The sequence below is a fragment of the Urtica dioica genome, chromosome 11 (genome assembly GCF_054948205.1).
Source record: "Urtica dioica subsp. dioica isolate 48M chromosome 11, U.dioica_male_clone48M_v1_H2, whole genome shotgun sequence".
NCBI lineage: Eukaryota > Viridiplantae > Streptophyta > Magnoliopsida > Rosales > Urticaceae > Urtica > Urtica dioica.
This window is the reverse complement of record NC_142766.1, coordinates 4,361,780-4,374,605: the sequence shown is the minus strand read 5'-3', so window position 1 is coordinate 4,374,605 and position 12,826 is coordinate 4,361,780.

Below are 12,826 nucleotides of genomic sequence, written 5' to 3'. Positions count from 1 at the left end.
ACGCACCTATCAACTTCTCTCCGCTGGCTTCATACGAGAAGAACAACTGGTCGACACCACGGTCGGACATGAGCTGCTAAGTTTCATGGACGCCTACTCAGGCTATAACCAGATTCGAATTCATGAGCCCAATCAGATTAAGACAACTTTAAGTACTGATCGAGGTCTCTACTGCTACAAGGTCATGCCTTTTGGCCTTAAGAATGCGGGAGCTACTTACCAACGATTGGTAAACCAGATCTTCGCCGATCAATCGCCAAGACTATGGAAGTATACGTGGATGACATGCTTGTTTAAAGCCTACTGGATTCTAATCACGTAGACAAACTAAGGGAGATGTTCTTAATCCTCCGCCTGTACAAGATGAAGCTCAATCCCAACAAATGTGTGTTCGGGGTTGTGTCCGGGAAGTTCCTAGGCTACATTGTTAGCCGGCAAGGAATCGAAGTGAACCCCGAGAAAATCAAGGCGCTCCTTGATATGAGATCTCCTCGACGAGTTAAGGAGGTCCAAAGTCTGACCGGTTGGATAGCCGCCCTAGCACATTTTGTGGCTAAGGCGACCGACAAGTGTCAACCGTTCTTCAAAGCTATAAAGAAGACAGATGACTTTGTGTGGACGCCGAAACACGAGATAGAGAAACTTTCTATTGCTCTCCTCGTAGCCGCCAAAAAACTACACCCCTATTTCCAAGCTCACCCTATTGCGGTCCACACAGGACACCCTATCGGTAAAGCTCTTCAAAGGGAACATCGACTCGCATGGCGATCTGGTCCCAAGAGTTGAGAAAGTACGGAATTCAGTTCCACCCGAGACCGGTAATAAAGGCTCAAGCCCTAGCTGATTTCGTGGCAGAATTCTCCTATACTCCCGAGATGGGAAGAGCGGAAGATTACTCGACCGACAACTTGTCGGCTCGAAAGAGAAAGGTTGACCCTACAGGTCCCATATGGGAATTACACGTAGACGGAGCATCCAACGCTCAAGGGGCCGGTGCCGGCGTGATTTTAACCAATCCCGATCGAAAAAAGTTACGCTACGCCCTCCACTACGGATTCCAAGCCTTCAACAACAAGGCCGAGTACGAAGCCCTCATTGTGGGACTAGACCTCGCTCAAAAGCCTAACGTACAAAATTCACGAATACACTGTGACTCGCAGTTGTCAAGGGCGATTACATCGCCAAAGAGCCTACAAGATTGCCTACTTGGCAAAAAGAAATGCCAAGCTCGATGCCTTCTCTTAGTTTGAGATCATCCAGATCCCAAGGGATGAGAACACCGACGCTGATGCTCTTGCTTGCCTTGGTTCTGGCATCACCGAAGATGGGTTAGGAACTATCCTGGTCGAGTCTCTCTAGCGACCATCCGTCTCACGGGACGAGGTTGGAACGATCGAGAATACTGCTCATCCAATTTGGATGACTCTAATTACGTACTTCTTGCGAAGAGGGATACTCCCTGAAGACTGCAAGGAAGCGGAAAAACAGAAGGCCATCGCATCTAAGTATGTGTTAAGAGATGAAGTCAGCGTGGGTACTCGACCCCGCTATTCCGATGCCTCAATAGTGTAGAGTCGACTAAGGTCCTCCACAAAATTCACGAGGGCATCTGTGGGAACCACTCCGCTGGGAGATCCCTCGATGAAGAAAGTCGCCTGCGACTAGGCGAGAAAGTGCGACAAGTGTCAACGTTTCTCTAACGTTCCAAGGCAACCGCCATCTCCCTTGGGCAGCATCGTCGTGCCGCGTCCCTTTGCAAAATGGGGCGTGGACATAATTGGCAAGCTCCCTAAAGCTCCGAGACAGTACGAATACGCCATTGTCGCTATCGACTATTTCACTAAATGAGTCGAAGCCGAGCCTCTAGCCAGAATCACCGAGGCCAATACAACAAACATCATCTGGAAGTCTATCATATGACGTCACGGCATCCCAGCGTCAATTGTGACCGACAATGGGGCATAATCCGATAATGCTCGGGTTAGAGAGATCTGCACCCAACTAGAGATCAACAATACATTCTCGTCCCCGCAGCATCCACATGCTAATGGCCAAGTGGAAGCTATCAACAAGACAATCAAGAGCAATCTCAAAAAGAAGCTCGAAGCCAAGAAGGGTGCCTAGGCTGAAGAGCTACCGTTTGTCCTGTGAGCCTACCGGACAACTCCTGGTTTATCAAGAATACGCAAGAAAAGTACTTCGAATTGTTGATTTATCGCCATAGATGGCTTAGAACCAATAGTTCATTATTCGCTTCTTCTTAACCCGAAATGGGGAGAGGAAAGGTTCCTGATACTCCCGGGAACAGATCCAGTGGAGACGGGGTACTCTTTTTGAAGATCTAAAAAAATCCACTAGATTAAAAATTAAAGATAAAGTAGAAAATAACTAAAAAAAAGATGTATCTACAACTCCTTTGCGAGCTCCGTAACAAGAGGTTTAACTAGACGGAACTTTTTAAAAAATGCCCTGTTCCGGTCATGGAATAGATGAAATAAATCAAAAAATTTATTTTTGTTCAAGAATGAAATCTTGTTGGAACTGTTGTAGGATTCCGAATAAATTCTTCGATTTCTTCCGGAAGCAGAGGTTTCCAAGTCCATGCCCAAGTACTTATTACTTCTTGGGTTGTAATTACTATCTTAGCGGGGTCTCGAAAACTAAGTAATTTCTGCATTCTTGGAGGAGAAGAAATTTGCTTAGCTTTACACCCGTCCCAAGGTATAATTTCTAAAACCCTATTCGTTGCGGGTTGGTTAAACGCCATTGGAGAGACCCTATTCTCCCTAGCTTACGAGGTTGAAGCGGTGGTCCCCTTGGAAACTGAGGTCCCCACTTACCGAGTCGACACTTTCGACGAAGAAGAAAACAACGAGGCCATGCGCCTTGAGCTGGATCTAATCGATGAGAAAAGATCTGAGGCTCTTACTCGACTCGCTGCACAAAAGCGCAAAGTCGAGAAGTATTACAACGTCAAAGTCAAAAAGATGAATCTTCGCCGTCGGCAGCCTTGCACTCAGACGCATGTTCCAAAACACCCTAGTACAAGGCGCCGGTGTCCTTGGCCAAAATTGGGAGGGACCGTACAGAGTTCGCCAAGTCATACACGACGGAACCTATTACATCGAACACACGGACGGGACCCGATCCGATATCCTTGGAACGTCGAACACTTGAGGCAGTACTGCCAGTAACAAACACTTCCCCCGTTTATTACTTTAATTTCTCAAATTCAGTAAGGCCCACTTGCCAATGATTGAAGATTTTATCTCTTTGCAATAATAATAAAGTTTGAGGTTTTTATTAAAAAATCCAGTTTTTCAAGTTTTTAGTCATCAAGGCACGACATGTAAACTAAAAACTTGGGGGGCTAGTGATTCGTGCGATGTACACTAAAAAATAAACGGCCCAAGGAACAAAATATTAAGTCCCCTGCACGCAAACAGGAATAAGGATTTGAAAAAAAAGTCAAAATCGGCATTCAAAAATCGTCGACCTAACCCGACATACCGTAAAGCGCCAACGGTGCAGGTTAAGCCGTCGGGCCACTCCCGACGCAACGGCCAAATCTGAGCCACACCTTCGGTCAAACGGGTTTGAGTAAAACCGTCGGCCTAACCCGGCCTGCTGTAAGTTGCGTAAAGGTGCAGGTGAAAGTCATTGAGCCACTCCCGGCGCAACGGCCAAATTTGAGCCACACCTTCGGTCGCCAAATGGCACAAAACAAAAGTCGCTGGGCCACTCCCGGCGCAACGGCCACATCTGAGCCACACCTTCGGTCGCCAAATGGCATGAAACAAAAGTCGCTAGGCCACTCCCGGTGCAACGGTCAAATCTGAGCCACACCTTTGGTCGCCAAATGGCACGATACAAAATTGCCATATATACACTTAAGTTCCCCGCACACACACGGGAATAAGGACTTAAAAAGCTCAAACGTCGACGGCCCTTCGAGCATACGGGTTTGAGTAAAACCGTCGGCCTAACTCGGCGTGCTGTAAGTCGCGTAAAGGCGCAGGTGAAAGTCACTGGGCCACTCCCGGCGCAACGGCCAAATTTGAGCTACACCTTCGGTCGCCAAATGGCACAAAACAAAAGTCGCTGGGCCACTCCCGGCGCAACGGCCAAATCTGAGCCACACCTTCGGTCGCCAAATGGCATGAAACAAAAGTCGATGGGCCACTCCCGGCGCAACGGTCAAATTTGAGCCACACCTTCGGTCGCCAAATGGCATGAAACAAAAGTCGTTGGACCACTCCCGACGCAACGGTCAAATCTGAGCCACACCTTCGGTCGCCAAATGGCACGAAGCAAAGTCGTTGGGCCACTGCCAACGCAATGGCCAAAATTTGGCACGCAAAACCATCGGCCTAACCAGACGTACCGATATCGCCATACAAAATGGGTCAATTGACCACAGTGAGTTGCCTCTAGCAACAAAAGCTGAGCGATGCCTAACTAGGCAGAATGTCACCAACCTCGAGCGCTGAGTGACGACGAGTCATAACGCTAAACGAGTGGAGACTGAATTCCGACTAGGGACACAAACTTGTCAAAACTATTGACAAGGTTACAAGCCCTTTAAGACATGCCATAGCAGCTCAAATAAAAGGCACATACGGGAAAAATTGCTCAAAGAAGCAACAAAGAGATAGCATTCAACTTGAAAGCAAATAAATCTCTCATAAATAAAAGAGCGACCGCTCTAAAAATCCCATAAAGCAAAGCCCTAGACATACGCGCTGTATAAATAAAAGAAGCCACTTGGCTCACGACTCGCCCTCATCAAGAGGGGGAAACAAGGTATCAAAAAAAGTCGAAGGTAACCTTCCGAGTCTCGTTCTCAGCCGTAGTTGCCTCTCGACACTCCATCGCCCCGGCATGACGGGCCTCCTCGGCTCCAATGTCATAGTCGTCTAACAAATCGGATGCCCGCCGCTCTGCCACAGCGAGCAGAGAAGAAAGGCGAGCATTCTCCTCCGCCAAAGCATCCACGTCCTCTCCAGGACCCTCCGAGTCCGACCCAAGGGGGTCGTCGGAGTGGATTTCGTCCAAGAACGACTCAGACGGGGCCATTGCAAATCCAACACCCAAGGCTTCTAAGTCAGACGCCCGGGGAAGCCCTCCAGACTTGTCAACCTCATCTCCCTGCTTGGGCGAGGGGGCGTCAAAGGACGCCTCACGGGAAACCAAATTGATCACCAAACGCGACGAGCGTGCGTCGTGAGGACCCTCTTCTCCCCGTTCTGGGCTGCGCCTAGTTGGTGGACCAATCCCGGGCTCCACTAGCTCAGCCAACGCCGCGGCGTTAGTCTCCAATTCAGCGAGCCATTGATCGGCCACGCGAGAATCTTCCTCGACATAAATCGGAATCCCGTCGCGTTCCTCAAAGGAACCTTTTACCGCCCTCCCATAATCATGAGAATGCCACGAAGGGTCGATCTCGGGACCGTCGACGTGGGAAAAGAACTCATTCCCTATCGAAGGATGGAAAAAATAGGAAAGCCTCAAAATATCCAACTAAAAAAATGAATTATTAATTTTTTGAGGCTGCCAAGTGTGATGAAACGGGGAGGGGGCTCTCCTATTCATAGGAGAGGAAGGAGTTGGAGACTTACTCCTACCCCCCCAATGCGCACGCACAAGGCTGGCCCGTGTGCTTGGCCTCGCGCACGCGTGGGCCCGCCGGCTGGCATGCCGTGGGCGGCCCGCGGTTCTTGTGGTCGAGCCGGTCGGCTAGGATCCGACCCGGCCCCGGCGGTCCAACCGCCATGGGTCCGGCCCCTGCAAAAAAAGGAAAGAAAAGACCTCAAACGCCCTCGAAGATTAAAGTTCATGACTCGTGATTCACGAACCATGAACTTAGAGGGCTAATGTTACAGGTCGTTTTCGAGAAACCGAAAAAACAAAAAATTTGGCACCGGTCGGGCTTCACCGGCCGGATCGCCTGCCACGCCCCCGGCCCATGCGCATGCCGGCCCACGCGCACGGCTTTGCCAGGCCTCCAGTCCCCACGCGTCATGTGCCTTTGGACCGTGCGCGCATTGCGCCCCCGGCCCATCGGCCCACTCTCGCCCTCGGCCCAACGGCGCGCGCACGCCCTCCGGCCCGCGCGCACCCTGCCGGCCCGCTGACCCGTACGCGCCCTGCTCCCTCGACCGCGCGCCCCGCGCCCGCTGGGCCGCCTGCCCGCTCGCGCCTCATGCACGCCTGGCGCTGGCCGGGCCTCCATCCTTCCCGCGTCCTGCGCGCGGCCCAGTGCTTGCCGAGCCCCTGCACGCGTACGCGCCCCGCGCCTTGCCGGTCCTCCTGCTCGCGCGCGCGCCCCGCGCCCTGCCAGCGCACGCGCCCGGCCGTCCTATGGGCCCCCATTGAGGCCCTCCCATAGCCTCCACAAAATCTATAAATACCCCCCTTTCACTTGAAGGAAAGGGACCGAAAACTCCTCTCTTGAGACAATTCTCTCTACTCTTAACGGCTCTCTTGTGACATTCCAAGAGTTCTCTCCTCCTCTCCAAGCTCGGCTCAGAAATCCGAGAACCCCCCTTTTACAACAGGGAGCGTGTTCCAATTCTGAGATCCGAGTATTCACAACGCACAAGCTGCGCCCTCGCTTCTTGACCCTTGATTTAGAACGCTAAGCTACGAGTCAAGCGACCCTTCTAAAGTCTTCAATAGAAGCTACGAGCAACGTCCTTCTCTAAAGTCTTAAGTTCTCAACCTACGAGTCCAAGATAGCCACAACCACCATATTGAACTACGTTCTGACCTGATCCCGAACTACGGGTACGTAGGCAGCCAACACTTGGCACGGTCACACCTCCCAAAACACACATCCGGGTTTGGAGGGTGCAACTCGGACTTCGAGTGCACACTTTGGCTCGAGCGCGATCACTTGGTTCGGCATTGGATCGAACCGTCCGTAGTTTTAAATCGTTGTTCATTTTCGTGTGACAACAGACGGGGTATACCGACTCCAATTTTTAAGCGGATAATGATTCCAGGAAATCCACTTCAGGATCTTTGTTCATCCTAAATGGTGGATCTGTTGTTTAGAGGAGTATCAAGCAATCTTGCATTGCTGACTCCATAATGGAAGCGGAATATGTGACTCCGGGTGAAGAAGATCTCAACGGTGGACAACCTGGCAGATCCATTCAACAAGGCCCTAGCCAACAAGGTCTTCGACGAGCATCGGGATGGATTAGTCATGAAGGACTACTCACATCTTTTTTGAGTGAAGTGGGAGTTTGTTGTCAATGGTGCCCACAAGAAGAGTAGTAGTCTTTATTTATGTACATTTGATGTAATAGAGTTTCACGAAGACTCTTGCTTGTAACTGCTGAATTATTAATAAAAGTTGAAACGTTCATTCATTCTTCCTTGTCTGTTTGAAGCTTTATGATAAACTATAATCTTTAGTCCTTAAACAAACCTAACAACAAATGAAGAGTCAAATATAGATTTGCATGAACAAAGTCTTCATGGTTTGCTTAAAACAGTATATTCACAATCTAAGGGTCAAATGGCTATTGATCTCAGTATGATTGTTAGGAGAATCTATGATGTCTGGTTATGGGACATTGAGAGTTGGAGACTCTATAATTCTTCCTAGGTATCTTCTGAAGGTACCGAATTGACTAGTGCACTTTTAGAGACAGAATAAGAACAAACCATTTAACCTCTTATGTCTCCGAGTCACTATGTATGAATTGCATCGTGCTTACCTCAATCCTGAAATGAGACATGTCATTTCATAGCTTACGTATTCTCATTTGAGAAAGTCAGAGTTCTAGATTCACTATGTGATATAGACAAGACCTATTGGTGAAGTACTAAGTTATGAAGATGTCATGAACATTTTTGTGAAGATCTCATAGATATGGAATTCATGTACAAGATTGCTGAAATGCAATGTATATCAACTCATGCTTTGTTCCTTGGAATGTGGATAAATGAACTGGCCAGTGTCCAAATTGAGTCATGACTCTTTTGGATGAATCAATGTGACTTGTTAGCTCCTCGTCAACACTACTACAAATACAGTTTTTCAGTGCGGATGACTTTTGAGTGCCACTTTTCGCACCTAAAAGTCGCACCAAAATTTACTTTCGGGTGCGACTTTTCGCACCCAAATGTCACTGAAGTAACCAAAAAATTTCGCTGATTTTTTTAAATTTGGGTGCGAAAAGTCGCACCCAAAAGTTCATCATACATTTGGGTGCGATTGGGTGCGACAAAGTCGCACCCAAAAGTCCAAAACATTTGGTCTAAAAATTTAGCGGCATTTTTTTCCCTCTTATTTCACTTCTAAAATTTCGTTCCCTCATATTTGTTTTCACCAAAACGAGAGAAAGAAAGAAACAGGAAAGGAAAAAAAATAAGAAAAGAAAAGAAAAGAAAGAAAGACAGGAAAGGAAAGAAAGAAAATAAAGCAGAGACAAAGGGAAAGAGAGAGACCGAGAGAATGAGAGAGAGAGGAAGAGAGCCATGGAGTGAGCGACGAGGGTGAGCTCACGGAGGAAGAGGAAGCTCGGCCAACAGTAAGCCAGCGAGACCCGAAACCATCTCGAGCGCGCGCGCGCGGCCGAGAAGACGAGGACGCCGCGAGCCACCGAGGACACCGGCCGAGAAAGGAACGCCGAGAAAGTGAGGGGACACACCGAGGAGGCTGAAACTTACGAGAATTGGGTAAAAAAAACCAAATCCGAATTTAATTTTGGAGATTAGAGTTGAAATTGATTTTTATGGCTTTTTGGATTCCGAGTTGGATTGGTGAAATTGATTGGCTTTTGATGATTGTTTAATCTCGGTTGTGATGTTTGTTACTCAGATTTGTGAATGGAAATTGTTGGTTGGATTCCTCTCTTGATATTTTTTTTTGGCCGAAAATTAGAAGTTAGGGTAATTGTGTGTATGCTCTGTGTGTTACCAAGTTTATTTGAGTGTGTGTGTGTATGCTTTCTGTGTGTGTGTGTGTGTGTGTGTGTGTGTGTGTGTGTGTGTGTGTGTGTGTGTGTGTGTGTGTGCGTGTGTGTGTGTGTGTATGTGTGTGTTTGTGTATGCTATGTGTATGTGTTTATTTGAGTGTGTGTATGCTCTGTGTGTTACCATTTTATTTGAGTGTGTATGTATGCTCTGTGTGTGTGAGTGTGTGTATGCTCTGTGTGTTACCATTAGTGTATGTCCAAGTCTCAGTCTGTTCTTAGATCAATACATGGTATTTGGATTTAGTTCTCATTTTGTTCCTGACTCATACAGGTAAGTTATAAACTAACAAGGATTGTTGCTGATGCCGTGCCTGAGCTTCTGGGTCTTGTGAAGCAAACTATAATAAATCTTTTCCAAAGCAATGTCGATTAAGTTCTTTATGGCAGAAGTATATAGTTCCTAACCTAGTGGTAGTGTGAGTGAATGTGTGTGTTTCCAACATATCCATTGCATTTCACGTGTAATCATGCTGAGATGCTTTGTTGGAGGAACTGTTAGTACGCAATGACAAGCTTGTGAAATCATTATGAAAATTTAATTACTCATCTTTGTTGGAGGAACTGTTAGTACGCAATGACGAGCTTGTGAAATCATTATGAAAATTTAATTACTGGCAAATAAGTATGTTAAATCTGTATCTAGGCTTACTGCCTTGTTTATATAAAGAATCTCGTTTAAAAAAAAATAAGTATGTTAAATCTTACATAAGTTGGTTCATGAAGGAGTGGGAGCGTTTAACCGGTCAGAATATATTTTGTTTGAAAATACGTTATTTTCTTTAACATCACTTATCATACTTCAGGAGGCTTGGCTGGCAGCCTAAATCTGGTGAGAGCCATTTAGATGTGATGCTGAGAGGTGAAATTTTGACAGCTCTTGCCATATTCGGGCATGATCCGACTCTCAATGAAGCCGCTACGCGTATGTGGGTGTAATGCAGAGCAGAGAGTCAATGCATCAAACAGATCAGACTATGATTCTCTTCTCAGACTCTACAGAGAGTGTGATTTGAGCCAAGAGAAAACACGTATTTTGAGTAAATATTCTTTGAGATTTGTAACGGATTAATTTCACAAGGATTAGCTTCAACATTTTTTTTCCTTCTTTTATCTATCTTGTAGGTTCATTAGCATCTTGTCCGGATCCTTGTATAGTACAGGAAGTTTTGAACTTTCTGCTATCTTCTGAATTTGTTTACTCTCTGTGTAAAGATGTCTAAATTAAAGGCAATTTGATTGTGTTGTTTAATCTCGTTGACTAAACCAATTAGTTGATTTTGAGGCTGAACGTATTTAGTTGCTTTTTATTTTATATATAAATTAAGAATCGAAGTCACTTTTAAATCAGGTGACAACTAAAGCATTGCTAATAATTACGTTTTTCAAATATTTAAAGTCACTTTATAATAGAGCGACATCTTAAGCACTATTTCTTTTAACCCACAAATGACTATCGGGTGCGAAAAGTCGCACCTAAATGTCGCACCCGAAAGTCAAGACTTTTGGGTGCGACTTTTCGCACCCAAGACTTTTAGGTGCGGACTTTCGGGTGCGGAAAAGTCAAACCCAAAGTCGCACCTAAAGATATCTTTGACTTTTGGGTGCGAAAAAAGTCGCACCCAAAGGTCTTTTTTGTACTAGTGCAATACATTGTTTCTAACTTATTCACAAGCGACAAAGGAATTGAGGAAATAACAACTAGAAGGGTAAAATAGTAATTTTGTAAATCCCATCTAGTTGATGATATTCATGAAGGGTAAACATAGATAATATTCAATGGATCCACTCATTCCAATTAAGTAGAATTCTTGAGTATAAAATATATTCATTTGAACCGAGAGATTTCAGTGTCAACTCTTTAGTGGAGTCAGATGACATTAAGCTAGAACTTGGAAAAAGTTTGTGAACTTTTGAGTCCAAGTATGCTAGCTCAAGCTTTGTTCATTTGGATCCATGGGGTTACTACCACAAGTCTTTATAGTAGAATTAGTTAAACATGAAAGCTAAGTCAAAACAAGTTCAAATGTTGAACTAGATAAGTTTTACGAATATTGTCTAAAGGGTAATTTTGTCCTTTTGGACATAGGATGATATGAATGTCAATAAATAAGTTTTTTGACATTGTTATATGATGACAATGAATCTAGTTCACACAGCCACATTAAAGAATTGGACCTTGAGGATTGAATTTCATTTAATGGAATTTCATGTGAAAATACTAAATGGGTTTTTCTTATGTTGTCATGAACAAATAAAGAAACATCTAGAAGATGTTCTAAAAGGCCAAACCGTCCATACCATAGAAGAGAAAGTGAATTTATTTTGTGCACTGATGTATGAAGATATTTGCCAAAAGAAAAAGAGGAAACAAATTTGCTCCATGAAGCAAGTATGTTGGGCGGCCAAAGAGAGAGAAAAACAAATGAGGAAACAAATCCAATGCCTGAATGACACAAGGTTGGACGTGCAAGGGGTAGGAAGAGGAAACAAGGATTTGCTCATGAATATGTGATATTCAATAGAGAAGAGGAAACTACATTTTCAAGGTAATCCTCCTCCTCTAAATACCTCACATCATTCACAATTCACAACATACAATTTTAGAGATTGAGAGCTTCTCTCTCTAACTTTGTAGCCTAGGTCTCTCTATCTCTCTAAAATCTCTTCTTGTTCTTTTGTTTTGGCGCCTAGGTCCTCATTAGACCTAGCGTTTTGTTTTAACTCTTTGGCTCGAAGACTTGTTCTTGAGTCATAGTGTTTAAAAGTGCCCACACACTAAATCCACCTAAACTCTAAAGACTCTAGTGGTAGAAACTTTCGTGGTTGCTCACAGGTTCAAGAAGACTAGTGGGAGAGACGAGCTGAGTAGGGAAACGAGCGTTTCAACCTTCCTAAGGATTCTCAATGTTCAAGCTCCATTCAAGGTTGGTAACGAATAAAAACTAAATGTAGTTTTAAAATTTTAAATTATATGTTCATACACTTTGTCTAGGTTGTAAAAACGTGTTACAAGTTTTTAAAGAATTTTTTATATTCCCCCGCTTGCTGGAAACAATAAATCTTTTCTTAATCCTAGATCTATTCCAACATGGTTGTGTGGTCTCCTCAAGGACCAGACGGCCAATGGTCGTGTGGTCACCTCTAGGACCAGACGGCCAATGGCCGTGTGGTCTCCCCAAGGGCCGGCCCTTTCCTCCTCACTTCACCTATAAATAGAGGCTCCCCCTCCATTGAAAAGATAATCCATTTTTTATTCTTGAAACGATGTCGAACTCCCGAGTCACTCGTTTCACTCATCTTTGACATTTCATCCTCTAAAACCTCTATATACTCTACCTCAATCCCACTAATGTTGAGCGTCGGAGAGGTAAACAAAGGCACCCCCTCTATTTCCCCTTTGTAGTTCATAGTTTCCTTCTGTTGCAAGGTCAACGACGAGCAAGGCAAACATCGTTCACAGCTAGGGAGAACTCGGGATACCGAGTTCAGGACGCTCGAGCCCGAACGCGACCACTTGGTCCGGTCTTGGGTCGAACCGTTTAGGGCTCCAAAATAGTTCCGAAAAACAGCGACAACATTACTCGTTGTTTTGCGGCCCCGTGTATTGGGAATCGTTACTCATTCTGATACTCCTTGACTTGTTTGACCTTGTTTTGCTTGATGTGGACTCTTCCATCTTCTGATGTTGATTGCTTGTTAAGCTTGAGCTTTGTCTTTGCGTGTTTCTTCGCTTATCGTCAATGTTCTGTGATTAGATTGGATTGCTAATACTGTTTAGCATGTGAGATTGTACGAGAACATCCATTGCTTCTTGTCGATATGCGTGTGTGACCACT